At 39.9% G+C, this 19,314-nt stretch overlaps 1 protein-coding gene and 1 long non-coding RNA gene across 5 annotated transcripts in view; one reads left to right on the top strand and one right to left on the bottom strand.

Moving 5' to 3' along the window:
- Nucleotides 1-19,314, bottom strand: part of LOC138180945 (uncharacterized) — a 214,367-nt gene that overhangs the window by 77,054 nt on the left and 117,999 nt on the right. Inside the window, exon 3 of the long non-coding RNA XR_011173408.1 lies at nucleotides 18,304-18,481. This is a non-coding gene — a long non-coding RNA (uncharacterized LOC138180945). The remainder of the gene's footprint in view (nucleotides 1-18,303; nucleotides 18,482-19,314) is intronic.
- LOC138180943 (dipeptidase 1) overlaps nucleotides 1-19,314 on the top strand; it is a 257,130-nt gene that overhangs the window by 123,897 nt on the left and 113,919 nt on the right. The window lies entirely within an intron of this gene.

Raw genomic sequence — 19,314 nt, 5'->3', positions numbered from 1 at the left:
TATATTTTTGACTTATTTTCTCGTATGGAATCGATGTTTTCCCAGTTGTACCACCAGTTACAAAAAAAAACTCTGCAGAACCACCCACACATTGCCCATGCGAGGGCTAAATTTTAACCAAAAATTTTCAGCCAGTGAATAAATTAGCAAAGGATGAAAAAAAAGTCGCGCGCAAAATCGACGCGACAACGACGACAACGGGAACTGTATTGGACTGCGTCGATTTCGAGATTAAGCCCGGCGTGGTGAGCTTCATCGACGTGGATAAGTGGGGGCTCGACATTGTTTCGGGTGACGCGAATTGATTGCTTTGAGTGTTGAGCCGAGTGAGGCTCTGTACCACGGCGTGGAGTCCTGCTTGATACAACCGAGTTTCCCGGTTAACGGCCGAACCCTGTTTCCGCTACACGAAACTTTCACTCGAACGGTAAATAACGTCGATTCGATAAAGCTTTGTAAACCGACGCCGATCCCGTCGTAGGCGCAACCGGGTTAATTCAAGCGTTCGCTCACGGAAAGGATATTCGTCGTTTCTTATTCGTTTCGGTACGAGAGAAATCGGCGGTAGCTCGAACAGACCCTGTGACGCGTTGCGATTGGCAGTTCCTCAAGCTCGAACATCGTCTCCAACGGAATCAGAAATTCTATCCGAGCGATTGATCGACGTTCCGGCAAGCAAATATGATATGTACATATGGAGAGAGTGTTGTAACTATTTTTGGTTCGTGTAACAAGATTTTACAAGCAGCGAAGGTATCGACGATTAAAATATGATTGGTGTACTGGAGAAATCGAAAGATCGTGTATTCAGTTCGTTTACGTATTAACTTGAAGAACGTCAAAGATCGTTAGTTTTACAATTGCTCGCGAAAGTATTCGAACACTTACAGATACCATTTATGAATATATGGGATGTTTAAAATTTAGTTAACTCTGTAAGAAAGCCTACTATCTTGTTTACATTGGTAAAGTTTGAAATAAATCTGAAAATGTGCATAGAAGCTACGAGATACTTGGTGCGAGTTTAATCCATTAATTTTAATGCATTGGATTAGTAAGAAGCCTCGATGTTCAATGGAACCATTTTCAAGATTTATCGTATATAGAAGATTATACAGAATCATGGAATTATAAGCAATATTTGTTCATAATATTTGTCACCAGTTCGATCATTGTAACTAATATAATAAGAAGTGGCGTTTTTCTAGTATTTTCCGAAATGTAGCACCGAAGGAACTGAATGCTTTACAAAAGATCATTCAAATGTTTAAAAATATAGAGCAATAAATTTAGAAAAATTTCCATCATGCAGAAATTTATATAACTTTGAGGAACATAGAAAAATTGCTAATAGACGAACGATATTCCAGAAAATAGTTAAGAGAGAGTATTGTGAGATACAAAAATTCCCGACATTTGACGAACCACCGTCGTTTTACGAGTACACAAATGAGAAAAAAATTAGTGCATTGTGCCCCATACATTTAACTACCTCGGGTTGCGTAAATTTTCCAGCTTACGCAACATTTTTTAAATCAACTTGTTTCTGGTTTTTCGGTGAAAATACGTCATTGTGCGTCGTTTTTTTTTCTTCTCTTAATAATAATAGCGTCAGCTTGCTGGAACAGAGGCGTATTTTGAAAAATTGTCAATTTTGAGATATTTCCAAAAATTACAATTAAAAGCGAACTATTTTCTCTATAAAAGTGTTACTATTTTATATAATTCAGTCACGTTATTTAACAAGAAAAATACCACAGTTCAAGAACCGTTTTACTCCTGCTTTTCAGTCGTAAACAATATATACATATAAACAATATTTCACTAGAGAACTTCAGATCCAAAGTTTTAACGAGTACAATGAAAATAGAATTGTTCGTGTAGAATAAAATTCTAGTTTGAACCTTAAATACAGTATATAGTACAGATTCTTCCAAAAGTTACGTATACCAAATCGCGAAAAGAACGAAACTTTTCACCAGTAAACGATCGAGTTATTGATAATTTCTTAAAAAATACACTTCTCCCGTTATACCACTCTTCTATGAAGCCCGACGACGGTATCATCGTAATTAAATAGTTTCAGTGTCCAAGTTCGGAGAATTCGAAATAGAGAACCAATTCCCCAACTAGGATATTTCCTCCATAGAGTTCAATTGTATTCGCGTTTGATTTATCGCAGCGCAGAAAACAGTAATACTGATCCCACATGCGATCTCAATTCCCTCGAGACCAGAATTGCTCGAAGGAGAAAAAAAGGAAGCGACAACTTCGCGGGGCCATTAAAGTTCCTCCTTGATCATCGTCGTGGATGGTTGCCGCGTATACGAAAACCACTTCTACCACCATCCTTCACCCTCATAATACCATCACGAGCAATTCCGATCGACTAACCAGGCTGCAGCGAAATTGCGACTTCAAAAATAACGGAACTCCCCGGCTATCGTCGTTATCGAATTCCAGTTTACCAGCACGTAAATCGGGTTACTTTATTTCCTGTTTCTTGCACCAGCCAACCCCTCAGCCCGTCATGTCGAAGCGGCATTCTAAGGTCTTGAGCGTATCGCGTCGCGTCGATGCAATTAAACTTGATGCCAGGAAATAGTGTTTCCCGAACGTTTCCTCGTTCGCGCTCCATGTTTCAGATTTATCCGCCGTCGACTCACTTATTCTCGCGATAATGGAAATCTTTCCATTCGGCGAAAAAAAAAAAAAAAAAAATATTTACGCAGAAATGATTTTCATAAATAGGTTTGTTTCTAACGAGATAATAGTTGTAATAGTTGAGTTGAAACGAGGTTTGAGCGTATTCGTTAACGACGACGTATGTTTAAAAGACGCATTAGGTTGTCCGAAAAGTTTCTTTCGTTCCATAAGGCGATAACAGATGAACGACAATTTCTGTTTTATATTATTTTATTGAATTAGGTATGATGTATTTCGTTCTATTTTTATTATTATGTTCGTGTATAATTCAATAAACTAGTATAAAACAAAAAACATTGTGCGTCTATTATTTCCTTATAAAGCGAAAGAAACTTTTCGGACAACCTAATACTTTAACGACATAGTTAAGTTAGCCTAGCGCTAATCATTTGGGATAGTTTACGGCAAATATTTGAACTGTGTGCGGTTAGTGGCAAAGCGAATGAGGATAAGGCTCGGAGGATGGAACATTAAGTAGCTTTCGAAAGGGTGACTGTTCAAAATGAACGTGTTTAGCAAATTCTATTTCTACTTTAACTCGTCACCACCAATATTTTACCAGATTGTTTGATGGAACATTCTCTTGTTTAATAGAAATTCCTGACGTGCTCCAGACTGTAGTTAACGATAGCGACTCGTAGAAAACTAGCGACGAGCTAGCGGACGGTTTCAACGAAGAATCGGAAAGAAAAGGCAGCCTAAGGCAATGCGACGACGAGACAGTCTGAGGGCGGACGATGACGATGACGCTGTGAAACGAGACGCCAAGAACACGACGAACTGCGAGAATTACAGCAATCGCGACGCTTTTATGATTCTTGTGCATGCAAACGACGCTGATTGGGGTGTTACCTAGCACGCAAACTACTCGAATTTCTTTAAAGGGGACATTAGCATTCCGAACTTTGTTGATTGAAACGAACGAAAGTCAAGAAGACAATCAACCCGCGACAGAATTAATAAGGCGTTCTGATTTTATCTTCGCAGACGATAGGAAAAGTTTCACCGAAACTTTTTTGAATCTCGACCGGATTTTCGAGGAGAAATTTCTAATAGAAAAATTTGCTTGTAACTTTCAATGTTGCGAAATTAACTTGCCAGTGTAGAAAGTTTTATTGGAATTCATTCAACCTTCCCACATTGACATTTAAAAAAAGAACCAACTCATTCTCACGAAAGAGGGTTAAAATTGCAGAATTCGAATCTTTATGCTTTTCAAACAAATCCGAAACCAATGAAATGACGACTTAAACTGTTGCTGATTTCGCATACACTACATCGTATTTCGCTTCGAGAAACATTCCCGACGTCGGTATCAAAAAATGATCGATTAAAATACTTCCTTTCAGCCATCGAGTAACTTCAAGGTCGAAAAATCAGTAAAAACGAGCTTGTCGTATCTTTTCCGAATCTTAACGATCTTCAGCTACAAATAACCGTAATAATTCCTTTAAAAAATTATTCAGATATGTATAATTTTATGTGCTAGACTAGGTTAGCTGCGTAGTAGTAATACTTGTATGTGAATATCAGTGTGTGGAAGTTGTATGTGCGCGGCATCTCGAAAACAAATGAATGTGAACTGTTCAGTCGGTTAACGCGGTCAGACGCGTGCAAGTGAGTATCGATGAATATCTTTGAAATCGCTTATCGAATAAATATATAACTATTCTAGTATGAATTCTAAGTGTAAATTTAGCGTTCCTATACCATTATTTCGGCTATTAAGATCCAAAATTCTCAACAAAAATACTACGTAAACCTTTGGACAATGACGATTCGCAGATTAGCAATCCAGTCTCTATATCGTAGCACCACTTCCAAGAAATCCCAAGATACAGGAAAATTGTAGTATGTATATACAACAGATACAGCGGATACCTTGCGGATCAAGGTCCTTTTCCAAGATCGTGCTTTCGCTAGAAACGCAACGGGGGCTCGCTGCTTATTGTGTGTAGCCTGAAAGTGCTCACGCTGACGCGGCGCATTCTGTCGTTTTCTTTATCACACCGCGTACGTGCCGGGCACCGCGATTACCGTATTACAGAATACCAGCTTCGCGTTCCCTTTTACTCGGCAAATAGCCGCGAGCCGCTCCCAGCGCGATGAAACATTGATGAGGCACCGAGACCTGTCCCTTCTGTCGCGAGATTCCACAATCCCTTAGTGGCAAGACACATTGCATTCGACAGAGAATTCAAGATTTGGATTTAAATATCAACTAGAATTGCAAAACTTATTAAAACGATGAGATCCAGAGGTACTTTTTCCTTTTGTGATCATTAAAAATAGAGTAAAGGCAGGGTTTATGTGGATTAGAAAGGATGCTCGAATCGAGGTCAGTAATTTTCCTAAGAATTTGTCAACGTTGATTATGAACGATTTTTGAACGATTTACATTTGAAAATAGATTTTAGATAGTACAGCACTTATAGTGACAATTCAAAGGCTATAATTTCCAGTATAGAAAGTCTTATGTAGAGGATATAACTTGTACTTGTGGAAGCTTGTTCGATGTTAATATTTTCAGTTGTAATTATCATAATTCAATAGCGCGTATATTATTTTATTTGTCGGAGACATTTTGTCGTTTATTTTATCAACTCTCTGATATAGACTCGCTGACCTAAATAGTCCTATAATCGGCTTGTTTGGAGCATTTTTATTGTTGGGCCAAAAGTACAAGATATTTTATCATTCTTCCGTTAGTACGTTAAAAACTAATGGTGTCTCGTAATATACAAAAAGTTGGAAGAAGTTTCTCATTGCATGGAAGACGAAGAACAGAAGTAGTAAATTCGTATATTAATTCTGGTCGTCCGAACTTCAGTCTGCTGGCTTAAAACTTCTATGGAATAAGCTATTGTATAAAGTTTTCACGTTACACGAATCTCTGCTTGCATATTCGTATTCCTCCCTATTTAGTTGGATCTCCATTCTTCTGTTATCGATCGTTAACAAGCCAGTCCCGATATCGAACTTCAAATTCGCACGATAATTGGCGAAGTTTGACATCTGTCTCTTCCCTAGAAGAAATATCCGAAATTTATTTTACCCGAAGAAAAATGATAAAAAAGAAATTTGTGTACCTTAAACACGACCAGAAATCTTCGGCCATCTTTCGATTGGACGTTAATAAGGGCGATTATCTGCGGATCAGAGGCGGCGAAACGCGTTCAATTAACGAAAACGACATCCGGAATAGAGTGACGGTGGCACAAAATCGTCGACGAGATAATCGCGTTTCCATCGAGATCTCGTTGGTTGACCGACGGCTTTAGCGACAAAAATAACATCGTTATCGACGCGAGAATTAATCGTGCTCGAAGTGGATCGCTGATGAGCTCGAGCTCGCCCCGACAGGATATTAAACGTTCCCGGAGCTATGCCCTCAGCGTTTCATTATCCTCCATCCACTGTAAAATCATACGCAGAATCGTCGCCGAAAACCTATTGATATTCGCGTTTCCACCGGCGAATCTTGCTTCTTGCCGTTGGCCAATAATTGAAAACGGAGCCAGATTCGGACGAGACCGGCTCTAAAATTGTTGTTTTCGTTCGTTGCGTAGAAACCCTGTCCCGTTACTATCGTTCGATCTCAGCAATTCAGCATGGAATTACTAGATCGAAAGTTTGCCAGTTTCCCGAACGTTGTATACGTGGATGGGAAGAAATTTGGACACGAATTTGGATCTTGCATTTCTTACGTAAAACCTGCAGATTTTCTACGAAAGGATAGTCGGCATTGTCCAACTGTTTCTCGTTGCATCCCTTTTCTAAGGAGTCAGAGCGAATGAGAAAGATAATACTTAATTTTGAGATTTATACTTGGCGTAGCGTACCAATCGGTGTCTTAGATAAAACTTACGTTGATAACCTAAAGCGAATCGATTCGATCGAGTTGCCAACGTACGGTCCACTGATCGGGGAGGCTAGTGATTTAGTAACTGGTCCAGGTACTCCTAGCGAGCTACCTTTAAGCCACGCGATAACCAGCCGTGGGATCAGCGAGGATTTCTCGGAGGCAAACGGTTCGTCAACACCGTTGTAGTTTCACGGTGACCTGATCTTGCCCACGCCGTAAATTTTTCGTTGTTCCCGCTAACTGGCTTTATTCGACGTGATAACAAGGAACAAGTAGAAAAAAAGAAGGAACTGTCTCGTTAGCGATCTCAGTATCTCTAGACCGTGTGATTAACCTTGTCATTCTTCCACGTATATAAAGTTTGTATGACACGAGACGAAAATTATATTTAGTTAGATATTAGTTATTTAAACATTTGGTACTTTAATATTCAATCTATATGTACTATTGGCTATTTCATATTTTTATCAGGAACAAATTATTTCAAAAAATTTGAAAAAACTCAGCATGCACAATGACATAAAACGTATATTTTAATATCGGAATTTTCAACATTATTTTATTCAGAGCTAAAAATTTTTTAATGTAAACAAACGTTTTGCTATTGGTGCCATTACAAAGAGAATTTCTGCCTTACAGCTATCCCATCGGTTTTTCGCTTCATTTGTACTGACATTTTAAGGGTTCACTAGCTTTTTTAATTATATTTTTACAGTTTCGTATCAAACAAATAAAACGTACTGGTTTCTTGTTGTTCTACTCGTATAAGTGACATGTGTAACTAAAATATATTCGTACTGTAACTTGAAGAAATACGAATATGGAGAATAAGAGAAGACAACAATAGAGGTAAATGGTATCATAGTACGTAAGACTTGCTCGATGTATATTTCTTGCAGTCACCTGAGTTAACGCCCAATTACGATAACTCCCAATTATCCTAGTATTGGTAGCTCAAACAATACATAAGTAGCATGCATTTACCAGGAATCGGAGATTTACCAGGAGAACTGAAAAGCCGACAAGTGCACATGGGTATTGCGAAAGTCTGCATTTGGATAAACTGCTCTGTCTACAGTGTGTGCGAAAATGAACACAGCTGCTTTCCTCCAATTTCAAAACTACACGTTTAGTCGTGCTATTTCGTAATTAAAGAAGCTTTACTTATTTACTTCATCGTTTTATCAAAACTGTTTCGAAGTAAATATCCTATAAACGAGACACCAAAATATTCCAACATTTAGCATAGACAATATTTACGAACGTATTGTGCGTATCGTACGAAATTTTTCAAGATTCCATCGACGCTGTAATGAAAGACGATCGTCGTGTTTACATACTGAGAACATTTGAAAGGAATCTAAAAAATACAGAGGATAAGAGATATTTATTAAATCGAAATATTTGGATAGTCAATTATCTACGCGAGTGAAATTTCAGAGTGTACCAGGTATGTAAATATGAAACCGGAATTTGCCTATAGATGGTCCTAGCTGATAATGTAGTTATCACTAAACTGCGTCATTGATGCCAAAGTCTTTGTTGACATCTCACAAACATTTTCGACTCAGAACAATACAAGTTTCATACAACAGCATAGTTTGTAATAGCGTTGAACATGTCAAATTTTGTGCCTGGAAACTACGATTTGCGGACAGCATTGATTTTCTGTTACCATTTGAAGAAAACTGTTGCAGAATCGCATCGAATGCTTGTCGAAACTTACGGTGAGCATGCTCTTGGTAAATCACAGTGCTCTGAGTGGTTTAAAAAATTCAGAAGTGGCAATTTTGACGTGAGGAACGAAGAACGTAAAAGACCACCGAAAAAGACCACCGAGCTGTTAAAACCTGGCGAAACCGTTAATACTGAGCGCTACCGACAACAAATGATCGATTTGAATCAAGCTTTGCGTGAAAAACGACCAGAATATCAAAAAAGGCAACACAAAGTAATTTTGCTTCATGATAATGCACCATCACATACAGCAAAACCGGTCAAGGAAACGATCGAAGCGTTCAGTTGGGAAATATTTTCGCACGCGGCTTACTCACCAGACTTGGCTCCATCCGATTACTATTTATTTGCATCGATGGGACACGCACTTTCTGACCAGCACTTCACTTCTTACGAAAATGTACGAAAATGGCTCGATGACTGGTTTGCTTCAAAAGAGCGACAGTTTTTTTTGGCGTGACATCCACTAATTGCCAGACAGGTGGGAAAAATGTATAGCTAGCGATGGGCAATACTTCGAATAAAATATTTTTAATCATTCTCATACAATAAACGTGTATTTCCTATACAAAAATTCCGGTTTCATATTTACATACCTGGTATTGTATACGCATGATACATGTTGCGAATTATCAACTAAAGAACAACCGGTCAGGTCAAACCGATCGGTCGATACCGCGTACCTCGAATGACTTAACGCTCAAGGTGGAGAGGGTTTAATAGATCGAGTGTTAGCGTAATTTAGCACTTTATTTGCACTTGTTGTATAAAAGTAACGTTTGATGCTATGAACACGGCGGTGGTAAGATCTTGTCGAGAGTAAAGTATTCACGGTACGATGTTCTGATGACGACTTAAGTATTTCACCAGCACAATACGATGTCTGTTGATGAACTGATCTCCTATGTTGCTGATTCTCTCCACCAGCCGTTGGGTCTCGACCGTCCATCGTGTCTTACCGGCCGAGGTTTTTCCCTGACCTTTCAGTCATTACAGCTCGGGGAGGACAGGTAATTCGGAATTTCCTAAAGAAGGGAATGGGCCGAACAAGGTATTTATAAAAAAATTACTGTTAACATTCGAGTACTTTTTTAAGTAAATGTTTCGTCTTTCCAACATGTTTTTCCCAGTATTCGAAATAATTCTACGAGTATAGAATCTCATTAGGATATGACGACGAGTTATTGCTCCTAATAAAGTTCCTTGATAATCAAGTGTTTTCAAAGTGGCCACCAGACACCGGAGTCGCCGAATTCGCGATAAACCTCGTTGGATCGTGTATCATTTCCACGAAGCAAGAGCTCCACTGTGACTGGAGAATTCTGCTGCAAGGAATGCTTCGTATCATTAATTGTTCCATTTCTGTACTCCAACGCCTGTCAGCGAATGGAATAGGATACCAGATTCTGGAATATGGAACCGAACAATTCAAGAAATCTAAGTTTGAGGAATATATTATGTATCATATGCATAGTAGCAGAACGAAAACTGTTAATGAACCGTATGATGTACAGTAGTTTCTACCCGTCAAATTAGAACCACAAGTAAGGAGCTCACTTTCCTAATTATAATACCACGTCATAATTAACACAAGGTAGCTACTGTTAATGAAATGGGTGGTCTACGTTCTAACTGTCGACTCAGAGTTACATTTAAAAATGTAATTTTTGTAATTGTGAATACTACGTTATAAATAGCGAATGATGCTTGATAGTCAAAGTTAGACTGTTCAAAATAATTGGAGAACCGCCAACAGGAACACCGATATTACACCAACCGAACAAATAACAATGACTCGATAGGGCAGATGTGTTATTTATATGATGTCGTGATAGAAATTGATTTATGATACGATAATGAAAAAAACGTGTATGAAAATCAAGACAACACAGGAAACAATTACATAGTTGTTTTAGCTTCTTACATTAAATACGTAGACGATCGCGTGTCCAGAGAAACGATTTTATCAAAACAAGACTACTATCGTCCTATCGACCTTATCGATCAGGTAATTTACTCACCTTGAATGCCTCTGAAAATGTCCAGAGCCTGTTCAAATTACTTAGATACTCATCTCTCGTATCCATATTTGTAGACAAAAATTCGAAATCTATGACATAGGGCACGTAAGATAACATTGTACCTTTTTTTATTAGCTTTCTGATAATTTCAGTTTATTTATCTTATCTTGCATGAAAGCAAAAGCTATCTTAACACTTACGAACTGTGCGATGGAAGTGTAATTGTGCTAATTTATCGAAGGTGTTCCGCACGACGCATAATGCAATAAGAGAAAAATAACAAGAGCAACGTCGCGATCTCTTGCGCCGATCTTTCGTTCTTGGCTGACGCGTTTAATTTTAGCGGTAAAACACGCAAAAAGGGACGACCGAGATGAGCAGAAGAGTTTACGCCCGCGCGGAACGCATTAGTGCAAATTGCCCTCGCTCACCGGCATATTTAATATCAGTCGCCGCCTCTGGTCGTCTAAATGAAACGTGCGATAACATCTTTGTCGGAATTACGCGACGATCGCACAAGGTATGCACGCCTCTCTTTCTCTCAACGAAAATTACATTTCATTCGTATTCTATTCGTCTAGTTTACATCTCTACATCAGTTTAAAAAGAATGCCACAGACGAACGCGCGTCGACCATACAGTTCTACCATGCAGTTTATACGGTGGTCATTTGCCTTTGTGATGAGAGGAAACATACCCTTTGAGGCAGCACGATCGAATCTAAAATCGAGTTAATCCGAGCAAACTCGACCCGGTCCAGTCCGTCCGCGTGTGTTCGCATTCTTCGTGACACGGCCCGCCCGAAAATTGAATAAACATTCGAACTGGCTGCCGCGACAAATTTCACAGCCTGGCCCACCGAGAATTTCGGATTACGTGACCGGGATACCTGTGTTCGTCTCTGGATTCTCCTTCGAAGACGATCAGACGAAGTGCCGCGAGCGTTTCCGCGCAGTCGATCGAAAATTCGCCTCTACAAGTTCGTGAAAAAGCTTCGTACCTTCGAGGATAAAGGTGTACCGTTCGAGATCGTAAGAAAAACGGTACGCCTTGTATCAGTTTCTCGAAATCAATTTCCATCACCGTTAGAAGTTAAACGTAAGTGAAAATTGAAGCTTATAGAATATTTTGCTCGTATTTTTGGAAGAATATGAGGCAGCAGTCGTAACTTATTTCCAACTAAACTTAACTTTTTCCAAGTTGAAAGTAAGTCATAACTGCTCCCTTCTACAAGGAAACAATTTTTTTTTTCAGATTTAGAATTGACGTTTTATCCTGCTGAACGAGGCTCTAAACAGTTTTAATACCGCGATCATCGAAAGTTGTAAATTTCATCGATTTTATTATGGTCTCGTCATGTCGCCTTCATCTGGTATGAATATGTGCTAGAAAAAATTAAATTTATAAAAATAACTTCTAAAAATAACGATGGTTTCGACAGTGTCGCAAAATTTTTACAGACCTGTTTACCTGAGATTTGTTCGAGAATCGAGCGCAAGGATTTTGAGAACGAGCATCGTCTGGACGTGGATGCGACCACGAGAGAATACCAACCGCCGGAATATTCATACATTCGCCGGAAATTGCGGATAACTCGGCTTCGTTTAAGCGACGGAAAACTGCATAGTTCCGGATGGTATGTTCGCGTGTAGCGTGTTGAAATTAATATTCCAAGTACAGGATCCTGGTAAGCCTGGTTCAATGGAGGGGGAGGGGCGGCAAGAAGATCGACGGTGGCTCAGTTTCGCTAAGAGACCGCGTGAACACGGAGCATCGTGGATCCAGAGCTTTAGAAGAACGCCGGGGTTGCGATGGCGTTTACCTCGGGTAAACAGCCCCCGTTGCTGTTTAATCATTCCAGGCCTCGCAGCCCTGACAATTGCCGCGCACAATGCAACAGCGACCCGTTAACGTTTAAACGAAAGGCGACCGGACTATTCCTTCGGCACTTTGTTCAAGGAAAATATATGTTCGTTGTCTTGTCTGGAAGCGAATTGCAAGAGAGTTTAAGGAGGAGGTTGAAAAACGATTTTCTGAGAAAACTGGTTCCTGGATTTCGTTGATAGAACTCTGCAACAGTTAGAAATCTCGGGAAAACGTTTGTCCTAAGTCGACTCTACACGTTGCGAGGTTAACAGTGGAAATTTTTCTCTCTTCTTTCAAAGTTGGTACACAGCAAAGTAGAAAATTGTTTGCAGAAGATTTTCGTAAATCGATAGAAGGATATCCAGTTAACGCAAATACTAATATCTAAGTAGGTAAACGTATAAATAGTGGTAAACATAGTAGCGTACGTACTAAATAGTAATTTATGTCTTTGATATATGTATTTTACCGATTAATTAAAATTTATACCGCTTTCGTAATAAACTAGTTAATGCTGGTTTTAATTACTAATTCGTCATAAATTTGAACACTTCAGTCAAATTCAAATACCGCTATTACATGTTAACCAAAATGACCGCATATTTATGAGTGATTACGTCTACGTATACGTAACGCGCAGGACCAAGTTAATTTCACGTATAATAGAAAGAAGGACGGTTTGAGCGCACAGTAGAAACGGTCAACACGCTGTCAGACACAGGACAGACGCGGTTGACTCGGAACGCGTTATATTCTTCCGTTACGAAATTTCAATTGTAATACTCGGCCAATGTATGTATGCAAGTAAGTAACGACAGGAGCAACGTATTACAACAAAGCACGAGTACTATACCAGGAGTAGAGTACACGAGCAGAAATGCTAATGTAAGCATCGCTTGTAACAGAATCTATAATATATACTTAGCTGAATGAGCATGAAGGATATGAAATATGTAGAGCGACGAGTGATACCCAACAACATGAAAGCAGTAAGCTTTTGTAAACGCTATTTTTCGATGTAGGTAATATGTACCACACCGAAAGAAAACTAAACAAACAAGCAAATTCTCGACCAGAGTGTTCAGATACTTATACAAACAATAGTGTATATCGTACGAAGAGAAAATGTAGAAAGATCACAAAGAGAAAGTGGCTAAACATTGGGGAAAAAAATGAGGAAGTTCAAGTGAAAGAAAAAAGAAATAGTGGAAAAAACGAAATGGGAATCGATGGAAGTCTGTAGGCCGGAGAAGAATCTGGATTATGCAAATCAACGTCCGCGATAAGCTGGGAAGAGACGAGTTAGCGTCGAAAGTAATTTTGTCGAAAGGGAAAGGAAATATAGGTCGCTTAGAGAATTTAATGAGATCCCGACGAGTCCACTTGATCTGTGCTATTAACATAGCTGTGTTAAAAATGCCAACACGGTAACGCGAGATCCCGCTCGAGTTATAGTACAACTGGGAGAGATAAACGTTCTCCGCTGCCAGAGGATTCGCGAATCCCTGTTTATCTCTTTGCTAGCAAGACTGAAACTTGAAATGCAACTACTACCAAAAGGTGTTTAATTGTATATCAGAATATATTATATATTTACTTGGTGGATTAATTTTCGGATTAAGTATCTCGTTTTTCGTTATTATACCGAAAAGAATCTTGAACGATCAATAACGATCAAATTACCAAACTAAGTGCCACCATCCGTCCAAAAGTGCATGATAAATAATTTCCTCGCGTTTTCCTTTCCAGTCTTCCATTATCGCCGTATCTGCCGCTTCCGCAACTTCTTCTCTCTCAGCGAACTTAATAACCCTCTGTTCTTTAATAAGAGGCTGAGAAATAAATTATGTTCCCGGGACCGGTCTGGGTGTTCCCGTTCTTCCACAAACTTTTCAAAGTTGCGGATGCACGTCTGTCATTATCCAAACGTTGGCGAACAAACTGCAGGATGATTAAACTCGTGCTATCAAAAGAAACTCGCCGTTCCTTCTTATCTGCTACAATGACGTTATTGGGAGCTATAAATCGCAAAGCGATGAATCGAACAGAACCCTCGTTACAAAATATAAAACATAGTTAAGATACATGTGTACAATAGGTACTCGTATTTCATGTGGTCCTCATAGTTACACCTTTGTAAACTCGTCGATACATCGATTAGTCAAAAATACAACCAGCAGCGGAATCAAGCAACATTATCAAACAAACCGCATTCAACGAACTACTACTCAACCAAACACGTTTACCTGTGAAACGATCAGATTTTTGACAGATCTCAAATTTCTATAGCATCTCAGATTCATCAACAAATCGTCAAAATTGTCGAACAGGGTTTTGCAAGAGACAAGCTTAACTTCAAAACTCACATTGTACAAACGTGTAAATAAAGGAAAGCGCTAAGCAACGCGAAACATCTACTGTTGAGTGAAAGTGTGGCAGTAGTAAAGCATCGATAGAGCACGACGCGATTTTCAGTGATATAAAATCAGTTTCATGATCCTGCGTGCATCAGACGTGATTCTCGGAATTGACATTGATCAAAAGAGTCAACGATGATTACTATTATAATGTAGCTCGTGGAATACAGCAACATAAACAGTCAGTTCCAGTAGCAGTCGCTGGTTAAACAAGACGGCAGACGGAGAGAGGTTACGACAGGAAACGAAGAATCGGGAAAACGGAAGGTGCATGGAGAAGCAAGGACGACAGGATGGAATACGTAATCATTCCCTTCAGAACGTACTTGTCTACCGTCGAGCGATTTTCTTCCTTCGCAAATCCGTGACCGGTTTCTGCGCGTGATCAACGACGTGAGGAGGATATCAAACACGAAGCGTCTTATTCTCCTTCGAAACCACGTAAACAATGTCGAAAGTGTCGATAGATTGCATCCGACGTTACAAACGCCTGCAAAGGTTTAAACGAGCAAGATCTTTAAGAAGCAAACTACCCTTGTCTTCTCTATATTCATGATTTTCCAAGTAAAATGTTACGAGGTTGTCTGAGATGGTTGAAGGTTGAGAGAAGGGAACGATCAGAGCGAACTAGCGCGTATTCATCGTCACGTGCTTTATTTGTCGACGATGTTCCGCGAATTCTGCGGGCCAACGAGCCGAATGTTCCATGATTACGCTCGCGAGACAGTCGCGAAGACGTTACGATTGCAGCCGAGGTAAATTCGGCCTAGGCAGGAATCCGACGAAACGAATGTCACTAAATTGAATACTACGAGGCTGCGACCTCGTTCCCACTTAACTATGATCTTGCATGATATTGCAACATCCGAGCGTAGAAAGACAAATAACGCCGGATGTACCGAGCGACGTTATTTCACGAAAGCCAGAGCGGATTGCAGACAGGCGAGCGTTTTCTTGAGACGACCGAGCTTGAAACACGAAACGTTATTGACCGAGCATGGAAAAAAGAAAGCTAACAGAAGTAAGATCGTACCGTCGACGAGGATGACACAGTCGGCGAAGAAATGGGGATTCCATGATCTAGATATAGTTTCAAATCTCGATAAATTTCCTTCCACTATTCCGAGGTATTGGAATTTTCTTTTTCATACTATTGATCATTGTAATGGTATTAGTTCGAAGAAACGAATCCTTTATTCCGGTAAGCGACTGGTCGAAATCATTCTTGAAATTTAGACCTCACCTTCGATTCATTTCTCTTACGAAAAACGTCACATTCTTTTCGTCTATACATATATCATAAATTAATGAGCGTCGAGCATCGATCCACCGTGTCAAAGTTGGAGATCGAAAATCTTTTAATCCAACCGCGCCGTTCCATTAATCGTACACGCTCCGTTCTACCTCATAAAGGATCCTTCCATTCTGCGGATGTATATTTCATTCGAAAATTACGAACTTAATATTGCTAAAATGACGAGGTTTCAATCGGGTTCTCACGGTGTGCATTCACGCGACGTATCAATCCACGCGACATCCAATCGACGTATGTATGAAGACGCGGTATGAATGAACGAAACATTGGTAAGGCTCGTTTCATATATAATAAGCGGCTGAGCGACGCTTAGTTTTCAAAGCTCTCTTGGGATCTCTGTGGCTAAACTAGTTTCACCTGTAGTTTTACTTGGCCAACTCCCGCCTCGGATTAATCTAAATTAATGTTCGAGCTGGGCCGATCCACCAATCGCCGGACCGCGAGATATTAGGTCCACGTCCCGCAAATGGAAAGTTCCTCCGAAAGTTCGTTAATTTTTTAACCGACTGAAACTGTGTGCTTTCCAATCATCCGCGTGTGGCCACAGACGCAGTTATACGGTAGAAAATTGGAATGTTTGGTAAAAAATAGTTTGGTAAAAAATTCGGGTGTATGGTAGAATAGTGAAATTCAAACTGCGCTGATATTATGATATTAAAATATTGTTTATCCTAACGATTTTATATCCTTAGCTTCTACAAAATTTCGCGAAATATATTTTTACACATTTTATTCCACTTTTACCTATTTTATACTAATATTCCTTCTTCGTCGTAAAGTGACGTTAAAATCGAAAACTCAACGAAAAACGCGCTTATTATTCCCCTTATGGTTTTCCATTCGATAACAAGAATTTGTTTGCTTCCATTAATTTCAATCTCCGTCTATAAATTATCGCAATAGCCAAGAACGTAACTTACAAGCGTTTAAAATTCGGTGATCACAATAGCAACAGACATACACAACTATTGAAAATTCAGAAGCGAGCCGTAATTGAGAAACGGAACAAGGGACTGTCCTTTGAAATTAGCCCCTACGGATTATCTCTGTGATCTGTCATTCAAGATCAGAGACATTCCACTCGGAAGGATCCGCACTCGATTCGCGAAGCAATTCCCGCGAAATTCCAGTCGCCTAATCGGATCCATTCACCGATACGGTGCCAGGATCCAATTAATTGTTTAGAGATATCGAATCGTACGCGTCGAAAGGGGAAGTCGAGCAACGCCGTTTCGATTAAGATTGCAACGCGGTATTATCGCGCCGTCTAAACTGCTTGTCGGATAGCTTCCTCCGCTAATCTGTCCGGGATTAAGCAAATTAATCGCCATCGACGAATCGAATCGGTTCAATATCGGGACACGTGTAATCCGTCCGTTTCTCGATTCTAATTTTAACGTAGAGATGGCGCGGGACGGTAATTAGAGCCGATCGAGTTTCCAGCGCAAACGCTTTGATGGAAATCCATATTTGTGCTTGGCAAATAAATGTTTCGATATTCATAGACCTGACCGATGAAATCTCCAGCCTCTGAAACGTCCATCCTTGTCCATTCGACGATCGGAATAATTATCGCCTTTAACGAACGTCATCGAACCACGAAAAACAATTTGAACCGAGCGAATTGCATTTCGTAAGATCCATTTTCACTTTTATTATAGCAAATCAACAAAATTTGTAATTTATATCTCCGTCAATATTAATCCATGCACGTGTTATACTTTTTATCTCCTTCAAACTCATCTTCTTCAAACTTCGATATGCTTAGTCGGGATTACCAATTTTCCTTGGCGCGCCTGGTGGAATTTGTAGTAGAAATAAAAGCGTTTCGGGCTTCTTCTCGGCACCCAACGAGAAAGAACCGTGAGGGTCATTGTTGAGCGGGCCACAATGCTCTTATTCCGTCCTTACCCTGCTTCATTAGCAGCGGTACGCGAGGGCGACGCGCGAGGGAAGCAAAAAACCAGGAGGTTCATTAATATTCAATGTTATTAGCTCTCAGTTAGAAAGTTTCCCGCAGAGTCTCCGAGCTCTGCCTACTTCTCTTCTTTATCCTTATCTCTTTTAAATAAAAACAAGTCCCTAATGGTGATTGTGGCTGGTGCAACGAGAATAAGTGGAAAATCGAAAATCCTTAGCGAATAGAATTACAATGTAGGTTCGATTAACCTATTATCCCGTTATTCGAATTATAAATTTCAGTCGATGTTTCGCGATACGTGTCTCAGTGCCGGAAAACTTGGTTAATCGAAGCCCTACCGTACTTGGTTGCACGTGGTATAGTAGAAACATGGCACGCCGTGTTCCAGGCAACTGCCACCACGCCTTCCATATTCGTCTGAGAACGTAATTACCGATTTAATTAATTGGACTTACCGGGTGCTGGCTGCGTGCACTACCTCCGGAGTCACGTTAATTCGGCGTTGCCCCAGTCGGTGGACATGGTTCATCGACGATAACAATAGGCGCGCAATTACGTGACGTCTTCGCGAGACTAACGCCATTGTCTGGCCGATCAACGATGGCTTCCAATCCAGCTAGGTTTGATCGCCGCCTGGAACAGAGATTCCATTGATTTCCTCTCTTTATTCGTCGATTCGCGCCCAGTCGACGTCGCTCTGTACGGAAATATCGATTGAGGTATCGATAAATTGTCTGGTTCCGCGTGCGGGTGTCCCGCCTAACGCGGTTAAACGCGTAACACGCAGCTAATTCGCAGTATGGAAAACATGCACGGCAAATGGGATTAGAACGACTCGACGATAACGACTACGCTGGATTTTCTGATTAATTATTACGCACGTTACCGTATCGGTCGGCTACTCTATGAACTGTCGATATTTCTGTCGATATTATTTCATAGACGATAGTAATTTTGCAACGGACCAAACTTAGGAAAACGGAATACAGCGTGACTTCTATCGATGTTTATTTAGAGACTTTCGTATATTTCAACTTGAACTTAATGATGGGATATGTTGCTTCTTTTTGTCTTTGCGCGGTATTAACTTATCGCTTATTACACGAGTTATTTCTTATTACTACCGTTGAGTTACGCGAGATCCACTGTTTATATAAATACTGTTTCACAGAAAGAAACAATAGAGGTGGGTTTAAATTGAGAAGATTTGTTTCTCTCTCCATAAAATAACAACGATTACTTTACTTTGGATATTTTGTAGTATTTGGTTCAATCTTGGCTCAGTTTTGTATATTTTTTCTCGTAAATGCATAAACATTGCAGTCCATTACATTGAAAAGTTCACTCTTAAAATCCATCATAGTGACACGAAGAAATTGTGTCACCATGATGCACAGAGTTCGCAAATAGCTCCATTGTGCAGAGTCTACCTCATCCTGTTGTACAGCCATCGATTGTTTAAAAAA

Source organism: Bombus flavifrons, chromosome 6, assembly GCF_040668555.2.
Source record: "Bombus flavifrons isolate JBK064 chromosome 6, iyBomFlav1_principal, whole genome shotgun sequence".
NCBI lineage: Eukaryota > Metazoa > Arthropoda > Insecta > Hymenoptera > Apidae > Bombus > Bombus flavifrons.
Note: the sequence above shows the minus strand (reverse complement) of the source record. Positions and strands in the feature narration are given on the sequence as shown.